Consider the following 23,361-nt stretch of genomic DNA (forward strand, 5'->3'; position numbering starts at 1 on the left):
GCAGCTTCACAGCATCCTTTAAATGTGCACAGAGTAATACATAATGGGGCTAGGTCTCCAGTAAATTAGATCACCACCGCTCCCCATATGTCCCCTTCTGTTTTCAGTGCAAAAACGTAGCTTGTATGGGCCTCTCCACTGGCTGGTAAGGGCAGCTCCTGCCCAGCCTTGGTTTTCCCCAGAATGTGCACATGGACTCCCTCTGTGCACATGGTCAGGCCGTCCAGCAGGCTGCAGGGTAGAGGGGAGGTATGAGGGGGCTGAAAGCCAAACAGTGCTCTTCTGTGGCAGATCTTCCTGAGCAACACGGATGAAGTCAAAAGGTGGGAGTCCACCTTCTGCTTTCTCCCTCCTGAGCATGCATTGTTTGCTTGGAGGTGTGCCCTCTTCACAGATTACTGTTGTATTAGCAACAAGTTTAGCCATCAGCTGCATGCCCTTGCCTCTTTCAGAGATCTGTTTTCACTCCTTTAAAAAGTGAGATTTCCTAACACGGTTGTCCATGCCCGGAATGGGTATTTTGAGATCCAGAACCAGTCAGGCCTGAGGAATGGCACAGTGAGGGCCTAAAAAAGGCACTGTGAGCAGAAAGGAACTGAAGAAGCAGCAGCTTTGGCTTGTAAATAGATGTGATGAAATAAGGTGGACAGTGCTGCTGAGTTGTCTTGTATTCTGAGCAGGGGAAATATGCTTGATTAACCTTGAATGTTTTTGATTGCTAATGATTTTCACACTACTCACCAAGAGCTGCAAAGATACTGACTGTGGCTGTCCCAGCTCTTTGGCAGTGTTTTTTACCTTCTCGGGGGGGCAGGGGAATTTGTGATCCAGGGGTCCAGCAGGCAGGAGCTGCATTTGGTCATCCAACGGCAGTGTTGCTCTGCAATGCTGGGAAGGTTTTAGGCACCTGATGATGGGGGCCAGATGATGTTCATCCCTTCAGGTAGCCAGCATTGCTCCCACAGACTGCCTACTGCTAGCATGTCAGTGGAGATGTTTATTGGTGCAGTGGCTGATACCCAAGGGTAGGCAAAAGCTTAAACTTTGTAGAGAAGGTCCCTGTGACCATTTTGAGTTGCTTCTTATTTGAGATGAGCAATATCCTCATTCACGTGGCAGCAGAATGAGTCTTTTCTAGAGAAACTGCCATCAGGAGGTGGGGGAGGAGAGCATCTGCTTCTGGGTTTCTGTGCTGTTACGTGTCCATGTCCCCTTTGCCTATCTGTACTGAAACATGGAAATTTTTGTGGCAAGACAAGTCCATGGTGTGTATCTTCTATGAAGAGCAGTGTTGATCTCTAAGAAGGCACCCAATTCATTGGCCATGTATAGAGTATTAGAAAAGAAAAGCCTTCCTGTAGTCTAAGGCAACTGATAGCTCCTGCTCAGTCTTATGTGAGCATCTGTAGTTCTCAGTCTGGTTGCAGACTGGCCTCCCTGAAATTATCACAGGCGTTGGCTAGGCTTCATGCATCTCTCCTTGTGCTCTGATTAATCTGAAGTACTAATCCTTTTGGACTTGCATCCTGCTATGCTGATTCTCAGCCAAAATCCTGAAACGGTGAGTTCCGCAGTTTAACCAGGCCAGGTCTTGAGGTTCACACCCATTGCTTGGATGCTTTCCCAAACTTGTGCCACTAGCCCCTTGTGTACACTGCCTCCCTAGGACAACAGAGTGTAACCTGGGCTATTGGCCCTGATACCACCTGCAGTATGATATTGCGAGGGTCGTGTCCCCTCTCTGCTTCTCCATCTACCTTTGGCTTTGCAGACTGCAAAGCTTTTAAAAAAGCCTTCAAAAAAATGGCCCTGGCTTTGGTTGTTCAGTTAGTAATGTAATGCCACTAATAATTGCAGATGCTGGTTGCCTCTCGCTTGTTACTCTTGAGATATGGCCTTTTGCATTTATAAAAAAGATGTCACTCAGAGGTGTATCAGTCCTTGTTTAATCATTTCCTCAATTATTTGAGCACCATGATCATTTGGCTGTGTGCTGCTTGGACCTTCCTGTTGAGGTAACCACAGTGCCACTGAGAGATTTGGAGAGTCCAAAGGTAAATTGGACTCCTTTTGTGGATGGATCTGAACCATGCACAGACCCATGGGTCTGCTCTGAATAGCAGTACTGCACATTAATTCCACAGCAAGCCTCTCTGCCCCTTCCATCTTTGTGAGAAATGAAATCGAACTCTCAGCTGGTGAGTGATTAGCACTGGTCTCTCACAAGGAGGCTGTCAGCTCTGGTCTAAGACTTGTGAGCTCTTCCCACATCTACTGATGTTACTCCATGTGTTTATGGTGGTCTGTCATCCATACATCGCATGTTTGGAACAAGCGGTACTAAGTCTCCTCTTGGGTGGTGGTTTGGCTGATGTGGAAATAAGTGGATGTTCTCTAAGTATAATTTAGTCAGGGGACTGCCTGAGGAATGACCTAAAGTTTTTAGCAGAGCCATGGTGGCCGGTGAAGGGTGGGCTCAGGAAAGAGAGAAGGGTGAAGAGAGGAGAAAATACATGGATAAAGTTTCAAAAATGGCAGTTAGATTCTTGGGTTTGGGTGTGAAATAACAGCATGTGTGAAGGAAGGCAAGAACTCAGTCAGAGATATGGGAGAAAGAGGCTTGCTCACCTGGGAGAAGGAGTGTTCACCTTGAGGAGTCCAGGAATAGGAAGATCTGATTCAGGACAGGCCATGGTAGGAAGAGATGGAAAGATGGTATGAGTCAGGGGGTGAGGAGAGCCAAATTCAGCACTGCTTTTAAACAGAGGAAACTCCGCTGACATCTTATAGCTTTGGGCAAGTACCAGCAAAAACATCTGGGCTGGATCTGCATCTGCTTGGGGGCCATTGACTTCAGTACCACACCAATTTTACGCACGTGAAAGGTTTGGCCCTTTGTTTGTTTTCCTGCCTTCAGTCCTGGATGTTTTTGGGGTCCTATGGAGGTCTCCAGCTGAATTTGTGGGAGTCAAGGCAGAGGGTTTCCTGGTAAATGAGAAAAACACTGTCCTTCCATCCCGCTTCATCTGCCTGGGATTTCCGACTGAAAGGCACTGACTAATTCCATCTGGCAGGCTGACCACGCTTCAAAGACTGCAAATCCTGCGACTTTTAACTTACAAACAAAACCATGCATAAAAAAATGAGAGAGAGAGAGAGAGAGAGAGAGAGAGGAGGAAAAAAAAAAAAGGCAGCTCTCCCTAGGGACAGTCTCTGCGAAATTCAAAACAAGGTCTCAGCGCCTGCCCTGGTACTCCGGCTGACGCCAATGTTTTTTCTGTCCCTTTTAAAACTAAAGTAGAGTGTTCCCGACTCCTCCGTTCGACACCTCCAGCTCCCTTATTCCCCTCTGTGAGTGGGGTGGGGGGAGGAGGCTGGAAGGAAAAGGCCAGAGCAGAGGAGGAAAGAAATGACTGGTATTGATCCACCAGGGCTGGCCAGACTACAAGAAATTCCGGTTCATGAAAAATGTTGCGGTTTAGAACATTTGTTTTCGTTCCATGGTGGGATGAAACCAAGACTTTCTGCAAGGGGAGGGGGGAGAAGAAGAAAAATGACTCTTTTTTATTTATTTTATTTATTTTTTTATTTTTTTTAATTGAAGAGGGACAGCCTCCCTCTGGTACGGGTACCCACACCATGGGGCTGGGGCGTCAGTCTCCTTCTGTCAGCCTCTCACACTGAGGCTGTTCTCCTCTAGTAAGGGAAGAGCAAGGCAGGGACTGGGCTGCAGACCCCATGGGGATGAGGGGAGACATGGTTTTGGGTTCTCGTTCCCTCCTGTTGGTAGCAACACAGACAGCCGGTGACAGAAAGACGAAGCAAATTCACCACTGAGTCTTCCTAGATGCTCTTCACCTCCTCCTGCCTCCAGCTCATCATACACGTAGGGCAGAACATAGGGGAGCTCTTTGGGACCATGATCTATCCCTGTGACACTCATGACAGCTTGGCAACAAAGCTCAGCAAGTGCCCGCCCTTGTGATAGCTATGCCATTGCTGAGCTTTTTTGACTGCTAAGCTGGGCAACAGGTTCCCCAGCATGGGTATGAGGGGCCAGATCCACAGCTGCTGGGAGGTGAAGAGGGTCCCCTGACTTCAGCAATGTGAAGTGGGGAGGCTCTGGGCCAGAAATTGTACAAAGGGGAGTTTGGAGTGATTAAAAAAATGGTCTTAAAGATGTTGCTTCTCCCTTTAAAAAAAAAGAATGTGTTGGCTTTTCCCACAGCATGCTGGTCTTGGGTAATGGGAATTCCTTGCATGGAAGTGTAGGAGGAGGTGAAAACCAGGGCTCGGCTGGGACTGGAAGGCTTGACGGTGTCAAATACTAGGGCATAGATATAACACATTTCTACAGCATGGTGAAGGGAGATCTGAGGTTGCCTTTAGATGAGTAAATGGTGTCTTCTGCTAAGAGCTGGTGCTGATGTTTGTGAAGTTTCTTGGTGGTGGCTATATCTTGCAGTTTGAGCAGGGTAGTGGTGAGCTAGCCCTTTTATATCTATCTCAAAGTCAGTGAGCAAATCCGTCAGTAAAGCTGGGAATGGGATGTGGGAGTCCTGCCTTGCCATCTCCTGACCCAGCCCCTTGGCAACTCTGCTTTGTCCTTGCACTCAGGCTGCTGAAGTGGGCTGGGAACGGTGTCATCTGGAGGCACCCTCATGCTGTGCCTGCAAGTTTTCGGTCAGCTCCATAATTGCATCCTGTGCATTTGCATGTGCGGCCCAGACGCAGGCTGGCCGGCTTGTCCCAGTGTCTGAAGAACCGCTGTGGAATCCAGGCGCCTGAGCACAGCCCCCCTCCCCCCCCCCCCCCAGCCCCGAAACCAGTCCGGGCCCTATCACTGGCTGACGTCACGGGGATGGCAAGTCATCGAGTGCTCTCAGCCGGGAGCCCCTGGGAGCTGCCTTGTCTGTTTTCCAGGAGGTAAAAATCCTTTCTGGACGTCAGCAAGCAAACTATGCAGGGGAAAAGAGGGTGAAAAAAAGTGTCTGCCGTGACTCAAAGGGCTTCTCCAGGGGGCTGTGGGAGAGGTGGAAGAGTGTGGGTACTATAGGCAGGCCTATGTACCACTAAGCCACAGGCATGAGGTTTTGGAGCTCGCAGGCCTAGGAGTACAATGGAACCTTCATCAGCTCTTTCCAAGGCAGGAGGACTTGCAATAAAACCTGAAGTGTCTGGTATTTTAATTGTCAAAGGCCACCTCTTCCAAGGTGAACGCTTCGGAGCAGCCAAAGAGGACGGAGCCTAGACTGCTATGGGAAGGCTGCTGACAGAACAGGTTTATTCCTCTAAAAGGGATTTCTTGGCAATGGCTATATCCAAAGCTTTTTCACTAGCTGTAAGTCTGTCATACTGGTGGGTCCCCCCCTTCTTACCCCTTTCACCCAACATACCACTTGGGACCCTCAGCCACAAGCCAGTTGCCCTGGTGCTGTTATCATGAGGCAGAAGTCTCTCAAAGCCACTGTGAGCCAGAAACTCGGGATTGCCTGGCCTCTCTGACTTCCACTTTAATGGTGTTGAGTGTCTTGTTATAGAGTGCTTCCTACCGAAAGGGACTGAGTATGGCTGCCGCTGTTGGGCTAAGGAGGGTAGGAGCTGAGTCTTGGCTGCAAGAACAGCTCATAGACAGATCTTCTTGAAGGTCAGGACTGTCTCCACTTGATGAGGCATGTGTAAAGCAATCTTTCGTAGCCTGGTAGCATCCAGAAGAGCCCAGCATGTTGTCAGCTTCCCAGGTGGTATATAGCTTATACTCTTCTATTTCAGTACTGGTAACAAGAGGTGGATAATGGCTGTTCCCAGTGGCTGTTTCTTGTGGCTGTTCCCAACCTGAAGACATGGGTGGGGCTCAACTGCCATGACTTGGTGTTTTACTGTTGTATCCCTGGTGCCATCCCCATGCGCAAAATGGCACCAAAGTAGGCTCGCTTTTGCTCATTATCTTTCTTACATTGACTTTATTAGTAGGTTTCCCTTGTCTTCACCTGGCCTGTCCCTGTGTTGCAGATGGGCCAAAATGCTTGCGAAACAGTGGCAAAGCAGTGTATCTGGCAAACCTATCACCACCAAAGTATCTGAAGTTAAGGCTGGAAATCTTCTCTCCACATCCAGTGAAGCTAAAGGCAGGGATGTGACTGTAATACTGCATTTCATTACTTATTGTCACTGAAGGCATGCAGTCAATGGTGTATTCACTTAACTCGGAAGGGGGTAGGGGAATGTTGTTTCCTTGGTCTTACTATCTTTTATTTTTGTACAAGAAACAGCTCGCTGTTCTCCCTGTGCCCAAGGACACAGATGCTCTCTGCATCTCTGCAGACTACATTGGAAGGAGTCACTGTGATCTGTTTTAAATACTTGACAACCCCCTCATTATTTATCAGAAAGCCTGCCTGGTAAATCAGTGTAGTCTGGAGCCTGCAGAATGTTACTGTGAGTGATACGTATCTGTATATTCTATAGCGCTGGAAGATTTGTTGAATCTTGTGAAGTTCTTGGCTTCAGAAAGTCGCTTTTCAGGCACATTTTTTCCTTGTAACTGAATTCCAATTTCATTAGTGACTTCCCCTCCTCCTTTCCTCTCCCCCCTCAAAAGGGACACTCATTTTAAAAACAAAGAAATGCAACCCTCTCCACACCAGATTCTCCTCTCTAAGGAGAAACAGAGGTGATACACTGTGGACTGAAGAACACTTCAAACTCATGGCAAGGTAGAGTGGCCTCCTTGCCTCTTATCTGAGGTGTAGAGGGGCCTAGTACCTATTGGGAAGTCATTCAACATTTCATAGCATAAGACCATGTATTCAATTGCTTATGGCTTTGCTAGTCTATAATTCTTCTCACTGAAAATTTTGGTGCCATGCATGTGACTCAGGCTGGATTTTTCTTGGGATGGTTTCAGCTGAAATGGTTCAGCCATTTCCAAGAATGAGATTAGGAGAAAACACCATTTTTTTCCTCCCATGTTTGAAAAAAGACAAAAAACAAGAAAAAATGTGTCATTTCACTGAGGCACTCCCATGATTTTCTTCTTATGAGTGAAAAGCCGAGATTTGACTGATGAACCACGGGGAGCTGGAGTTCACCTTATTTAACGCTGGCTGTTTGTTAGGTATTGGTTCCAAGTGATTTGTCTGAGATCCCTCCATCCTCTCTGGAGAAAGATGGGTATGTTCAGTCAGCCCATCCAAAATAGGTATCCAACAGAAGTGAGATGGATTGCACCCTGGAGGTTGATGATGGAAGTAGTTTAGACAACTTGTTTAAAGTAGACGCCTCTTTTTTAGACAGATGAGTTCAATCCTTTGAGATTGAAGAAGAGCCTGCTGCTGTTCCTGTGAAAAAAGCACTATATGTTGCAGGAAAAAAAAAAAGATATCTCAGTTTGCTTGTGGTAGTGAGAGTATGGTAAATTCTCTGATGGATCCATTGGAACTGTGCATCTTCGTAGTGCTTATCCCAAAAGCAACTGGGTGTATTTTATCCATGAACCTTCCTAATGACTGTCATGGGTACTATGATGCGGGGTGCTAGAGAGGAGGTGAAAAGACTGTCTGTCTTTCCTGTGATCTCAGTGGTGTCTGTTCTGCTGGTGTTTAGGAGGCAAGGAGGAGATATGCAACCAGACTTCAAATGCAAAGGGTCTGAGAGCTGGACTTGGTGCAGAAGGCAGCAAATGAAATAAATAGATAGAGACAAGAAGCCTGGCATGGGGAGACAAGGCCAAGGTGGGGACTGGCGGCAGGTCTGGGGACTGAAATGCTGAAGGCTGGTGGGAAAGAGGGGACTGATATCTGGAAGGAACTGGAAGGATGGGAAGACAAAACTGAGATGGGGAGTGTGTATGTGAGAAGGGTAAGCAGCATCAGGGTGGTAGACAGATTCAAAATTCAAGAAAAGCAACCAAGACCAGGAGGACAGGGATCTCGGTTAAGGAGGTAGCAGCACAGAAAGAGGCAGAACAAGGACAGGCTGTGGGAGACAGAGGCAGAAAAATTCAGTCTTGGATGGAGACCAGGGCAGAATGATCTGGGATGTCCTGTGGAAAAAACTGGTTGTGTCACAACAACCATGTTCAGGGGAACCAGTTACTGCTGTGTGAATAACCTGGATTCTGGCACTTATTAGACTTTTAGCTCTTGGCATATAACATCCTTTGTGGGTGTAATGCTGTATAGACTGAACGTATTTTTTCAACTGGATTTTTCTCTCTGCTCTATTTCTTGTGCTAACCTTTCCTTGGTGTTTTTTCTCTACTGCTTTTTCCAACCTTTCATGTGCAAACTTTGGGCCCAAGAAGGTTTATGCTGAGCTCTCAGACATATGCTATTCAAGTGTTTGAAATATTGAGTGAAATGTATTCATCTTTCACTAGTTGGAGTAAAGACACATAAGAAAATGGTTTCCAGAAAAAATACCTGTAAAATTCTGAGGAATAGCCTATTATTTGTTTACCAGGATTTAGTCATTCCTTTCTGGCTGCCAGCCACCACGTTGAGTATCTGCATTGTGCCTGGATCTTTGTCTAAATGATAATCCGGGAAAGAGTTAAAATCAGGGAGCTTCATCAGCAGAAGATCTGACCCCGATCTTCTAGTTCAGGGATCTGTTAGCAAGACCAAGAGCAGTCAGTTATAATGTCCAAGGTACAGCTTGACTTTAAACACCTGCTTAAATGTTTTTGTACTTTCAGCTGCTGGGGAAAAGTCTTCCTTCCACAGCAGGAATTCCTGGTTGGAATTCTGTAATTTAGGCACTTTACAAGAGGTTAAATTAAATGGGCCTTGTGGTTCTTCTGGCCTTAAAGTCTATAACTTGATCTTGGTCTTTGTCTTGCATTTCAAATCCAGGCCTATTTTGCATGTACTTCTTGGACAATATTGCCTTTCTACGCGCTTTTTGTTCTGTGACCCTCTGGCAGAATATCCTGCTCCCATTATTCATACTGACACTGTTTGTAACATACAGCACTAACCTGTGGGATCCAGCTTTTAAATTCTCCTAAGGCTGTAAAGAAATGGAGCTATATGCAGGCACGTGCGCACACACACACTTTTCATGTGTTTTCACATATTCTATATAAATGGATATATTTATACATGCTCATCTGCACACACACATACATTTTTTGAATATTTATTTCATGTCCTACTGGATAAAAACCTGAGAATGGAAAATGTGTTGAAAAGCATAATGCAGCTTTTCAGAGCTTTTTTTTGGAGCTTCAGCTTGCAACTGCTTTCCAGTGGAAAGGGAAAGAAGGGGAAAGGAGAGGGGAAGGGAAGAGAAGGGAAGGGAAAGAAAGGAATAAGAAGAGAAGGGAAGAGAAAAGAAGAGAAGGGAAGAGAAAAGAAGAGAAGGGAAGAGAAAAGAAGAGAAGGGAAGAGAAAAGAAGAGAAGGGAAGAGATAAGAGAAAAAAGAAAAGAGAAAGGAAGGTATAGATAGCAATGCAGCCAGAGTTTGTATACCTTAAAATCTGAGAGGTCCAAAAGTTCTTGACCTGCGTTCCTCATTTCAGAAGCATAGTACAATAACACACTGTGGTTTGTTTAAAACATGGCAATTTGACTTGAATCTGATGTTTCAGAGTAAGGTTTCACAATGATGCTGAGGAGGGACAGCTAAAAGATTTTGCTCTTCCCCTTTACTATCTCCTTCCCCCCAGCCTTTTGGCATGCTTGGAATCAAAGCCGCTCACTTCTGAAATATTGTAACATTACTGTTTTGATGGACTTAGACTTGAATTAAAGCTTCATCAGTAAAAAAATAAATAAAAAAATCCTCTAATCCACTGAGACAGGGTACTAGTATTTATAATAAAGTGGGTTTAGAGATGGAATGGTTTGACATCTTGTATACAGACTGACGAAAGTGCATGCTGCAGAGTGGCCTGCAAGGGAAAAGTCGTCACGTGATGTTCTGACTCATTCAGATGGATTTTGATTTCTTTTTGATTTTTCTTTTTTTCATTTTGTTTTGAAGGGGCAGCGTCAAGTGTTCTGGTGCAGGGTCTAGTGCACTAATGGAATAAACAGTATTGTGGACATGTTGGCAAACTGTCAGTTTGACTTGGCTCTGTTAGTCTTCAAAGAGTTATATTATTGGTTATTTATGAGTATTCGGATGACCTTTGGGCAGTGGGGAAAATGTTTATGAATCTAAAAGGCTTCGCAAACTTTAGCACAAAAGCTTGTTTTGTCCAAAAAAACGTGAACTGTAAGTGACTTTTTCATTATTCAGCCTTGCTTATTCTCTTGCTTTAAAAGCCTTTGGTCATCCAGTCGAGGTGCAGAATCAAACCATATAGTGTAAATGAGCAGTCACATGCTGTGAACAGCAAAAAGTGAAAATCAAAGCCAAAAGCATGTGAGTAACTCCTAGAGAGCAGCTGGTTTTGTTCAATGGGCTGGTGAAGGCTGAGTTATTCAGAGAAGTCAAAGGGAGTTAGGTACTGCTGACCCGTTGCATTTGTGGACTTCCTTACCCCCACAGGTATACTTTTGTAAGTTGTAGATTCACTTGGGAAAAATTAGGATCAGTTTGTGAACAATTTGTAAGCGGAAGAAAAAAAACAAGCCAGCGGCTGAATTTCCAATCAGTCTTACTGATAATGAATAACTTCTGCAGTTCTGCTTTTTGAAACAAACTTTGGGCTGTCCATTTCTTTGTATGTTATTTCAGGAAATTGAAAATACATGGGGGAAAAAACCTCTCATTCTGTTTTGGTTGAGAGTCATAAAATTTATTTTTCTTCTATCTTTATTTTTTCAGTGCTCTCTATATTTCTGTTACTAATGTCCCAGCATGATTTGAGTGTTGCAGGGTCAGTATTTGCAGCCAGAAAAAGGGCTGGCCAGAACCAATTGATGCGTCTTACCTGCAAAAAGGCTATCTCTTGTTTACATGCTGTCTTAATGTTAAGTTACGCTCCCTTTGCCCATTGTAGGCAAAGCCTAGAGAATGCCACACTGGGGATTTGTAATGTTTTGTGTGTCACTCCCCCAGTGAAAGCCAAGGAGTGCTGCCTATTTAACTTCCTTGCACCTGGGTTCAGCTCCCAGAATAAATCAGAGCAGCCGAAAGCGTATTATAAATTACTCCTGGTTCCCCGTGACTCCTGGGGAGTCAGGCAAGGATCAAAGGGGAATACAAACAGTCCAGCCACAGCTTCTTTCCTTTTCTGTGGCTGATAGTAAGCTTAGGTATCACTGCAGTGGCTCTGTGCCATTTTGGATCCTTTTCCTTGGGAGGATCGTCCACCTATGGTGTAAGGCAGCATCTCCTGGCTGCTTCCTACTGTGAGTGTCTTGTTACAACACTCTGCTTCTAAATTTCTGAAGATGGGCTGCAGAGTTTAAGCAATGCTAATCCTGTTTAAGGCACTCTTGGGTCCTGTTTGTGGCCTACAGTGTTTGCTAGGGCAGAATGGATTTTACACTGGTTACGCCAGTGTAAGTCTGGACAAATCTGCTCCCTTTGCGGAGCTGTTTGGTAGGACAGTAATAGGAGCAAGAGCAGACTCTGACCTGATAGCTCTGTTTATCCGGGGTGCAGTTGCAACATTAATGGAAATTAGACACTCTGCAAGCTTGGGTACTAAGGAGGTTCAGTGTACATGTTCTTGTCATGCATGACATAGCTTGATTGGCAGTAGCTTGAAATAGGGGAAGGAGAAATACAGTTTTTGAATGAATATATTAACTTTGCTATCCTGATGTGTGTATGTAAATACATACAAAGGTGCTTCAGTTTTTCTCACTTCTGTTTGAAGAGTGTTCCTCTTCAAAACCTTGTCCCAAATCCATGTCCCTTCTAGATGCTTGTGGCCGTATGATCAGAGCAGCCAGTGACCTGTTGTCAGAAAGATGCAAAATAATTTCTTGGGGAGGAAGCCAGTGATTGTGGCTGTCAGTTACAGGGTAGTCTTCCTGTATTTAGTGGTTTTTCTCCAAAGGTTAAACTCCTGGAGTCATGTGATTTATATAGGACCCGTAAGTTCAAGTTAAAAAAAAGCCCTTATACATGCAGAGTTTGATGGCATAAATCTTAAAACCTCAGAAAAACAGATGGCAAAAAGAAGGTCTGTCTGTTGGGGTTTTTAATAATAAAAAACTTGTGATTATGGAAAGCCAGTCTCTCAATATTTTGAGTGTGTCTCATGATTTTTGGATGCGTGGGGTTGGCAGTGCTGCCCAGGCACCTATAAAATGCCTGGAACACTCCCTAGAACACCCCTTGCTACAGGCAATTTAATAAAACTGGGGATATAATTCTCGTTTACATTTCATAGCAAGATTCAAAACCCTCTCAGAAGAGACCCCTTTCTGTTACATTTGGTCATGCTTTCCATGAGGGAAGCTCACCATGGAGCTATTCAGGCATTGGCACAGCTTGTTTTCTCTCGCTTTTAATGAACCGACCACTGACTTCCGTGTGGGTGTCCGAATAAGCTCTAAGAACCGGAGTAAGGGAAGCAAAATGGGAGATAAAAGAGAGGGAAGACCCTGCGTTTCTGTGTGCCTGCAGAAGGGGGGCCGGGGGGAAGAAAGCACTTTGCCGCATGCCTCGGGGCTGGTCCCACAGGAAGAGAGGCAGCTTGCCGGGAATGGAGGGCTTTGTTCGGCTCGCAGCTGCGGAGATATGTGCTGGTGCTGAGGGGGAAGGGGTGGACGAAGGGAAGGAGGAAAAGATGGGAGGACAAGGAGGTCCGTGCAGGATTTCTAGTGCTGCCCGGGCTCCCCACAGCCTCCTCTGTGGCCAGGCTGTCCCGACAGTCCTCTCCTAGCCTCTGGCCACCCATGGCTGGACTGTGCCTGTCACAGGGCTGAGATCCGGCGCTGGCTTCGCGGGGCAGAAGGGAGGATCCGAGCAAACAGCCTGATGGGTGTTTATTTTATGCTGGGTTTGGTGGTGTTGGTTGCTGCTGTTATCTTGTGTGTAAGTCTCCGTCCCTTCCAGTGACCGTCCCCACCTTGGTGTGACAGGCACCTACTTCTCTGCTGGTAGCACTTGGGGACGGGGAGCTGCAGCGTGCCCTGAACAAGAGGACGCAGCTCCCGCCGTTCCCTCTGCCCGCGAGTCCGTCCCCGGGCCGTGCAGCTGCCATTCGCTTCTGAAGTATCTCTCTCGCATTTCTGAAGTGGCGTTCTCCCCATTAGCAACCCGAGAGAACAAATAGCTTTCGGCTGGCGATGGCACTTTGGAGCACGTACAGCTCGCAGCCCGCGCCTTTTCCTCGCACTGCCTGTGGCAGGAGCACCCGTCGTCCTGCCAAGTTTTCCTGCTACTTGCCGCTGCCTGGGAGGGCGTTCCTCGCGAGGGAGGTCTCGTGCCACTTGGCTCTCTCGTTCCTTGTTCATGTGCCATAGCGTTACTAATAACTTAGAGGCGCTTCTCTGCCTAGGCAATTCACTGCCATCCGTTACAGTGGCACTGGGTCTGGGTTTAGCAGAATTCATTCCTCTCCTCTCCCCTGGCAGATGCTGCTGGCTAGTTTTCAGAAGTTGGATGATGTGCTGTAAACTTGTGGCATGGTGGAAATGGCATGAAAGAGTTTGTTCTCTCTGGGCTGTTCTTAAGGCTTTTACTATCTCAGAGGGGCAGAAATAGTGGCAGAGAGTCCAAGGCAGAATTGCTGACTCTTTGAAAGTTTATCTGCTGGTAGCTACCCTGGGGAGCCCAGGAGGAAACGATCCCTCACTCTCCTTTCAGCCGTTCTGTAATCCTCTCTATAATAAATACATTGAATAGCTGATTTCTTGGAGCCATGACATGTTAATTGTCTAACTTCAGAAAGCCGGCAACGTCCTGTTGCAGCATTTGGGGTGCCATTCTAACACCAGGGCGACTTTGCTGGGTGTTACATGGACACCAGTGAAGTTCTCCTGGCTTGACCCTGCCATAACTGTGTGGTCATTTAGGCAAAGACCTTTCGAGTGTTAAAGTCTGGAATTAAAAACACTGGCGTATGCTGAGAGCGTTTACAGGCCAGGAGGTGTCAGGACTTTGGATTTGCAAAGGTGTGTAGCTTTGCAAGTCTGCTCTTCCAGATCACCTTGCATATAGCACTAAAACAGTGGAAGAGAGAGGTTTCTTCTACAGCAGCTTGAAATTCATATACAGCAGCTGAGAAAGCGATCTGTCTTGTTTACAGGCAAGGAAGGGATTTGTGTATGCATGTGTCTGACTAAATGCTGGCTAATGCATGTATTTGACTGCTTGGAGGGTCCATCTTTGTACAACGTGTTTCTCAGACATAACTCTGCTTTTTATTATAACAAACTGGCAGAAAAGGAGATGAGGATGGTGTGTTATGTGTTACTGGGGCAAGGGAAGGGAACTCTGGTGGCAATTCCTTCTTTAATCAAAACCAGCTTCAGAATAGACCGAAAGACCTTGATAAACCTTTTTTTCCTGTAGAGGACTCTGCACAGCCCTGCCCTTGGATCAAACCCCAGGTTTTGTTGTAATCGAGTTTTGGAGACTGTTGCCCCCCACCCCGCCCCAGGTAGCTAGCTTCATGTTTCCCCACTAGGAGCAATGCCAAGGAAAATTTTATCTAGCCCTACCTTTGCTATTTGAACCTCAGAGCTAGAGGTTTGTTATTTTAGTATTTCTCGCTGTAGTTTTCTGCTTGTGAAGTTTTGGAGAATTGCAAGTCAGGTATCTTCAGGCTTTGCAGGCTTTCTGCATGGACTCCCATCAATAACCTCAGTGCTGCATGGATCTTTAGATGCTTATGGCCAGAAACAACCACGAAAGTCATTTAGTCTGACTTAGAGTAGCACCAATCACAGAGCAAGGCAAACTCATAGAGGGGTCAGTCAGTCTCCCTGCTGTTCCTACATTCCTCCTGGACATCTACGCAGCTGGGCCAGACAGAAGGCTTTTTAAGCATCACTATTCAGGATCCTGCTGGAAGGCTGCTGGGCCATGGGACGGTAAAGGGAGATGGAAAACATGGTTGGGTGGGTTATCGCTGCAAAGGGGTCAGCAGACATCGCTCTACTCAAGCATCAGTATGGTAAGGTCTTTTGACAAGGCTGGCTTTTCCCAGGGGGTGCTATTTCCTTCACCCACAGGCTTATTTCTTAAACTCCTTCCAAAGTCTCTCCCTTTTTTTTTCCTTTGCTTCACAGCAGTGTTTCCCCTTCCCCTCCTTGGGAGCTCATTAAAGCTTAGAAAGTGGTGCAGCGACTGTGTCTCTTCTCAGAGTTCAGGCAGGCAGTAGCCAGAGCAGGCAGGTGACCTGGGGAAAGGGGGATAGAGTTGTTTAGTCTGGGATGCAATTAGTGGAGGCGAGCAGCAACCGGAGAGCATGTTCAGGGGCTGAGGGAAGGGAAATTTCTGTTTTAAGATGGATCAGCTTGGGGGAACTGGTGGAACTGATTCCCCCCCCCCCCCCCAAGTTAAGGAGAAAAATAGAAACAAGGGTGGGCTGTTTGTCACCTGTCCACCACTGTCTAGAGATACCTCTGTGTCTGAAGCACAACAGGGTGTTTGGGAGGAAGGGAGCAGGCTGTTTTTCAGGAGGGCAGAGAGAGAAGGAGGGACTTTTTCCCTGGGAGGGAGCTGAAGGCAAGAGGATCTCTGAGGATGGCTGTTAGTGGAGAGGGGAAAGGGGGAGAAAGCTGTCTCCTGTTGAGAAGAGGAGGCGAACTCCCACCCAGCTGCTATGGAGCTATCTGTCTTGCCTTTCCCTTGTTTACTTCAGTGGGAAATCAGGGTTAAGAGCACACATAGGGACAGCACGGAGGGGAACAGCCCATTCGATGGAGTGGAGACACTCATCCAAACCTGACAGCTGCCTAAAAGGCACTGTAGGAAGCCTGTTCAGTAAAGACAGCTGGGTGGAGAGAAGCAAAATCAAGCAGGAAAGAGACAGTGTGGCTGGAGCTTGGGAGGGGAGAAGTCAGGAAAGCTGTGAGCTAATCCCAGCTCTACTACTGGCTGCCTGTGGGATATTGGGTAAGTCACCTGTGTGCCTTCCTAGTCTGTTCTCCTTTGCCTGTCAGGAGAGCAAATTCTGCTCTGAATTTTGGTGGGTGACTGGGTGTAATGAGGCTTCTGGGCTTTGGGCTTCTCTACAAAGTGGTCCTTTAGCACTGGGTTTGTGCTGTGCTTCTGACACTAGCCTGCACTGGGGCTTTTGGCACTGTCCTAGTACAAACAGCAATAACAGTATCCTCCTGTCCTTGGTCATGTTAATGCAATAGGGGGAGGTTTCTAGAGTTGCTTGGCTGGAGATGCAGCCCCCAGGTTGCTGGGAGAAATGGGTTGTAGGAGGGTACAGCTAATGTGGATCTTAAGAGGAATCCTGTGCCCTGAGACTCAGGGTCACTTGAAGGCTAATTAGTTATAATTGAGAAGTGGTTCCTGTCCATTTTAGTACAGTCTCACCTGCTTCAGCATCTGGGCTCTGTCTACATTAACAGATTAGATGCAAGTTCTGGCCCCTTCTTGAACCCAGGTTCACTTTGTGCCAAAGCTACAGCTGTGAAAGGGAAGCATACAGACATGGAGTTCGTGGGGTACCATGAGGGTGGCTCAAGCAGTCCTGGAGCTGGGTATCACTGGCAGCTGGGGAGCATCCTGGGGAGGAGTAACTTCTTGTGTGCCCTGTTGTCATACTCTTTCCTCCATTTCTATTGTTGATCTCCACGGGAACTGGATGTGGAGTTAGATGGACCTTTGGTCTGAGCTGGTGTGCCTGTCCTTGCATCATTACTATATTGACCTAGTAATGAAAGTCCTGAGCGTCTTTGACCTTGTATACCCAAATCTGCTCAAAGTGGGCCCACATCAGTTGAATCACAGATGGGTTCTGTCAGTCTTGCATGGAAGTGCAGATTTTACTATTGAAACCTGAAACCCAGCGATGTGTTGCACAGCTCTCCTGCTTTTCCAGAGCTCTGCTGTCTCTACTGGTGGGCTCACACGCACTGATGTTTCCCCCCACAGTGTTGCTGAGCTGAGGTGGCTATCCATGGTCCAGGTCCGTGTGGTGGCTGCATTCAAAGAGACTTTGCAGGCCCGTTTTCCCTCCTCTGAGCTTGCAGAGTCCATGCTGACCTTCCCAAGGGTACCTCTATGTGCTGGGGATGTGTGGGGCTCTCTACCTACCAAGGGACAGAGTTTTGAAGAGGATCATTTTGGGAATTAACTCCCATGACTGCAAAGGGTTTGCTGCCCCCCTATGGATTTGGCCGGCGTGGCTAAGGCCAGGGCATCAGGGTGGAGGAGGTGGCTGTTGGTAGAGCCAGCTCCACGTTCATGTTGCTTCCTTTTTGTTCGGGCTCTCGCTGTGCTCTTGTGCAGCTGATAGGCTGCAGTCTGGGCTCCCATTCAACCGATTGCATAAATGTAGCAGAACAACAAGGTTTCCCCAAAGCAGCTCCATCTGTGCAGGGCACTTGTTCCTCAGGACTCCCTTGGTCATGCTGTGCTTTGCCGAAGTTTGTGCCAAACCCAATACCCGCAATTTAAAAATAACATTTGGGTGTGACGGCTTCATTATTTACCTAGGAGCCAACATTGTCTCATAGGCAGAGCCAGACGGCTGGAAGTCTGGGGCGAGACGTTCTCTTCTTCTGTCTACCACTGTGTTGTGTATTACCTCCTGCTGCCTCAGTTTCCCTGGTGGTGAATCAGGGGTAATGAAACACAACTCATGATAACTTATGCAAGACTTAATTACTTTAAGGAACTCAGTTTGGACAAATCATCTGCTGCAGAGATCATGAGTAATATAATGTTAAGTAATATAATGTTAAGGCAGACCAAATACTTGCACCTCTTGGTTGGTGACCAATCCTTAAAAAAAAAGCTACTGACACAGAAATCTGTAGCGAAGGGCATCCTGGAAGACGTATGATAGTGGCACTGATAAATTGCTGGCTCACCCATTCCCCCAAGAAAAAATCATTGCACACTCCGTTCCCCTTCATTTTCAACATGACTGGCTCTGCCTATGCTTTTCATTTCTATGGCAGCTGAATTCTAGACATCTCCCTTCCTGACTCTGCACATTAAAGATGTCTTAACCCATGCAAGCAACTATAATGGATGGAGAGTCACCTTGTATGGTTTTGTCCTTTGAAAAGAAGTGAAACCTTAGTGATTTACTTTGGCTTCTGAGAATCCCCATTCCATTAATCCTGCCCATCATGGACTAATATGGGCAGACATAGAGGCTGCAACAGCCTCATCTGGGACAGCACAAACTTTAGGAGATGTGAAAAAGGAGATGTCAAAGCACCACAATCTGTGACCAAGACTGGAAACAACCTGGTGTAATGGAGCAGTGTTCTGGTGTAAGAATTGCTGCCTCCAAAGCCTTCCCTACCACTCCACATCCCCCCTTTGGGAACTATGGGCAAAGACTGTCTGACAGGCCCTCAAATACTGCAACTGATATAAGACTAGAGGTTGTGTGTGTCTTTGCTCTTTTATGATGTATAAAGAAATGTCCTGGAAACTGGGTTTTTCAAGCTCTCTGGAGGAAAAGATTATCTTTTTGACATCTTCTTGAGCCACACCAACCACAATAGGGGTCAAATTCCCAAATGAGGTGCCTGGGCAACCTAACAATACAGATGTCAGGAATTTGGGTTTGATGGAGGACTTTCTGGAGTTCTCTGATGGGTACTGGGAATGTTTTCCTACTGTAATCTGAAGGCATAGAGCTATTGTATTTTAATCAATGTCAAATTTTCTATCAGCTGTCCATTATGCCCTGGAGCGCCATGAATGTTAACAAACAAAGGCTAGATTCTTGTTTGGTGTGGATCCATGTCATTCCACTGACTGTCTTGCAGCTAAGCTAGGTTTCTACCAGCTGAGAAACTGGCTTGAAGCAGCCTGCCTAGAATTCACTCCCATGTCCCTCACCTTATGGTGACAGGTTTGCACTGCCATTTCCATTCTGCAGATGGTCAACAAGTTCTGGGCCAGACAAAACTGGAATTGCTAGGATAGGTCAGATCAGACCTTGACTTGGAGCCAAGCTCTCTAGATGTTTGGGACTTTGGTTTGGGCCATTCAGTAACAGATCTACCTATCCTGGAGGAAGCAGCAATGTTTGAAGTGGTATCCCATCAGACACCTGATGGACATCTAGTAGGAGACAAGACCAGCCTGTCTTGTCCATGGACTTTACAGTTGAAGAGCTGGGCAGGTCCCTGACACAGGACAAAGGATTCTTTATGAAGTAATTTTGTTTTCTTTTTTTATTCTGGCCCTTTGTTTTTCTTGTTACTGAGACAGGGTGGAAGAAAAAAAAAGAAGAAAAAAGAAATTCCAGAGTGAGCAGGAGACGGAGTAAAGCTAGCTGAGGAATTTCCAAACAAACGTGTCAGTTACACTTAGGAGAGCTTGTTTTTGTTTACTATTTGTTTTGAATTTCCACTCTTTACCCTCAGATCAAGCTCCAGGAGAAGGGGGAGCCTGGAATGAGGTCTTAGAAGTCTCTGCAGCTCTTAAATGTTGTGAAAGGAACCTTGATGAAAGGCTAAAGCAGTGGGATGGATGACACCCAAAGAGAGGCATGTGCAACACTTTCGATGTTTTTTTGCTGTATAATCCTTGTTTCCAAAGAGTTTAACCCTCCTTGTGATGGCTGGGAAAGGCAGTCACAAGGGAAAGGCCAATCTCTGTTAACCGCTTCAATGCTGTGTTTCCAAATGACAGTTGTCACCTACATCATGGGAGTGCCTAAGGGGTGAGACCAAGCACTCTGTACCTATACACCAAAAGAAAAGATTCCTCCTCATCTAAAAGACATGGCTGAAGTCCAGGACATGCGAAGAAAGCGCAAGAGTTCTCTGACTTTTGTTAAGCAAAGTCCAGCCTGGATGATTTCTAAGTGATGAATCGATAAACTTTTAGCACACTAATGATCTAATTGGATCTGTCTGTATACTTAAAGTTAAGCTTAAGCTTAAGTGCTTTAATAGGCTGAGTGAAGAACTCTGATGTCTTAAGGCATAAGCCAACTCTGGGAGGAATAAGCAGCCTATGTGGGTAAAATTTCTTCTTAATTACCACAGCAGAGAATTTTTGCATCTTGTTTTTTCACAGGGAGCTTAGTTGCTGGTCCTGGTGATTGCTGGAACCAGGTTCCTCGCATAGATGGCTCCCTGGTTGGGAGCCATGTGGTTGATCCAATCTTCTCTGTCCTGTAAACATCTCTTAGAACATGGCACACCACTTCATCTGTCTTTCGTTAAGTATAAAATGTGATTATTATTATATACGGAGTTGTCAAACCAATCTGGTGTCTCCAGGCTTCACCAAGGATCAGGCAGTTTGACTAAGATGCCATCTTCTTCTTGACAGCTACCATGGAGAAACCTAAGAAACATTAAAAAAAATAAAATGAAATATATTGTACACAAGCAAAAGAGCCAAAATGCAGGCAGAGCACATGTCAGGGAGTTATTTACAGTGGCTAAAGTTTGAAATCTGTTGAGGCTGAAGTTAAAATATCAGCTGGGATCCCAGCCCAAGTTTGGTCACAAACGGAACGCGTCAAAACGTGTTCAGGAAATGAGCAGAGGCCCTGCTGAGCAAAGCCAACTCTTCTGTGGCTGTTCCTTCCTGCCTAGAGCTCCAACAGAGAAAGAAAAATCCTGCTAAAAAAATTATAGCAACTGAAGGGAACAAGTGTCATCGCAGTGCCATGCCCTCTCAAGAGCCAAGGAGCTGCTATAGGCAAGTGCACTTTAGGCAGTAATGCACTAGGGAGCAGAGGCTGGGAGGAAGTTTGCAGCAGAGCCAGTGTCTTTCTCACAGATATTGTGGGTAATAAGGGGATCAGAGTATGTTAAAATATCAAGTCACTTTTGCAGCTGGTGTGAACTGGTGCTTCTCCACTGATTTCGATGCTTTGGTGCTGGTAGGGACTTGATGAGGACCTGGTTTGTTGACAATATCCTTTAGAGCCCGTTAGACCAGGCAGGCCTCCTGAGTGCAGATGATGGAGGGGCAGGGGTGAGAAGAGTGTGCCATCTCAATTGGGGGGCCTTCAGCAGTGTGGGTCCAGGCGTGGTGAGCAATGTTTCAGAATAGTTTTATTAAGAAAGGGAATTGTCTGGGACAAACACAAGCAGAGTAGCTGACATGGATGTCATCACCAAATCCCGGTAGGAGGATTCTGTAACTACTGTTAGTGTAAGAGCATGAAGCAAAGGATGTGTGTGCAGAAAAGAAAGTTGTCATTGTGGGACCCCTGCCCATTTTTAATTCTTCCCATTCCTCCCTCCCCCTACCCAAAGAAACCCCACCACACACACACTTGCTAGTCAAAACTGGGCCTTCCAGGGCAGGAATTCAGCCATTTGGCATGTCTCCTGAGACAGGCAACAGCAACACCACTTGTTTGTCTGCTGCTGCTGCCTTGGGTTCTCTGGTGTTGTCCTGCCCACAGATCTACCTTTTCTTGCGAGAAAGGCTGAGGTTGGTACCAACCACAGACCTGCACTTGTTCCTTATGGTGGAAAGAAGAGTGGGATCCACCTGGCCTCTACGATCACAGCACTTCTATGATCCAACCTTTCCTTCTGAATTGTTAGGTATAGGACTTGTGTAAAATGTCCTTCAGGCCCAACTGCTTGAGCTCACCTCCTTCTAGGTTTCAGTAAGGTACTTCCAGGCTAGCCACGATCAAGGGAGGGACTGCCTCTATTTGCTAGTCCACTCTGTTACCAAGCACATGTACATCATCTTAATTGGGCTGCCTAAGAAACAGATAGAGATCAGCTCATCTTGCAGACTTGATGGTTAATGATGATGTCTTTCAACCTGCTACTGTCCTAGATCAAAGCTGGATACAGATAGCAAAATCCCTTTATTGTCCCACAGCTCCTCTGATCCATCCAGTGACTTTTCTTCCTTTGTCATCAGCTGGAGTTTGAGAATACTTACTGTATGGGAAAAAACCTCCTTGGAGCTCCCTCCCCGCCCCTGGTCACAGTGCCCTCCCAGGGGCATTAGGGGTCAAGCCATGCAGAGCAATGCTGTGTGATCTGGTGTGGAGCACCACAAGCTGAAATGTAGCATTTCTCCTCCTGGGGGAACATGGTCTGAGTAGCAGCAGCAGCAGTGCAAGCATAACCCCAGTGTGGGCAGGGGGGGTGACTCACTTCTCTAGCAGAGGCAACACTGTTTATTAATCACTGTTCCTTTGAAGTGGAAAAATGGAGAAAACATCTCATGGCCAACATTGTGATTAACCATCTAATTGTTTTGCTGGTATGTTTGCTTAAGGGGTTTCCTTTGCTCTGTGTACATTAAGAAAGAGTTTCTCATCCTACCGTTGTTGCACCCAGATGATAGTCATTAGCAATGTACCAGACAGACCCATTGTATATTCCTTGTCCTGTTGCTTTTTTTTAATCCCTGGGTCCATCTCTGTTGAAGTGACTTCAGCGTTGGAGGGATAATGACAACTCTTCAGAGCAAAGTCTTTCTTAGTTCCCAAAACATGCAGAGAGTCTCTTAATGCAACAGAATAAATTCCATTTCCCTGCCAACACATTTTTCAGTCTTCTTTTCTGTCACAGGAGATGGTGCCCACAGGTGATGGAGAATGCCCCATGTCCTATTTTGGGTGAAGGCCTATCAGCCTGGGCTGCAAACACCAAGTTCCTTTTCCTGCTTCTGTGCTCAGCCTTGGCTGAAATGCAGAATCGCAGCCTCTCCCACCAACTCTGAGCCCTGCTCGTGCCAAATATGGCTGGTCTGGAGCAGAGGATTTTGGAGAGAGTCAGCATACCTAGCCCTAACTGTGGGAATGTCTCCTCTTTAGTGCATAGAAGTGTTTAAACAAGGGCTTAAGCTTTGGTGATGTTCTGTGCCTCCTAGACTTTGCCTGTGGCATCCTGTGAAATATTAGGCTGGACTTAAGACTTGGGGCTTGGCGGAGGATATGTAGGTGAGCTTTAGTTTGATCTGCAGTATGGGTAAAAAGGAAAGAAGTTTGCTTTGTCTTTGCCTGCCTTGATATCTGTATCTGTGAATATGGGAAAGCACAAGATGCAGCTATAGTCAGCCTGATTCCTGAATACTGAGGTGCACCTCAAGCAGAGGGAAATGCATCTTGGCAAGCTAAACATGAAAGAATCAGCAGTATCAGTGGAAGACAACCGAGTCTGGAAATTTTGTCTAATCAGGAAGACCTCCCCAATTTATTCCAGGCCAGGTCCAGCTAAATGTTCCATTTTAAGTACAGTTCCAACACAAACACATTTCAGTACCGTTGCAAACCATTTTTGACTCTTTCCAACAAAACAAAAGCAAGTTTTGAAATGACAAATAGTTTAAAACCAGGGAAGAATACTTCTAAATCCTTGATTAGT

The 23,361-nt window shown here is 46.3% G+C and overlaps 1 long non-coding RNA gene across 2 annotated transcripts in view; it reads left to right on the forward strand.

The window, feature by feature from the left end:
* Positions 1-23,361, forward strand: part of LOC136991976 (uncharacterized) — a 212,653-nt gene that overhangs the window by 42,678 nt on the left and 146,614 nt on the right. The window contains exon 1 of one of the 2 annotated variants that reach the window (XR_010884000.1): positions 15,863-15,973. The exons of the other annotated variant lie outside the window; for it this stretch is intronic. This is a non-coding gene — a long non-coding RNA (uncharacterized lncRNA). Of the gene's footprint in view, positions 1-15,862; positions 15,974-23,361 lie in introns of those variants that run through there. 2 annotated transcript variants of the gene reach the window in all.

This window comes from Apteryx mantelli, chromosome 4, assembly GCF_036417845.1.
Source record: "Apteryx mantelli isolate bAptMan1 chromosome 4, bAptMan1.hap1, whole genome shotgun sequence".
Taxonomy (NCBI): domain Eukaryota; kingdom Metazoa; phylum Chordata; class Aves; order Apterygiformes; family Apterygidae; genus Apteryx; species Apteryx mantelli.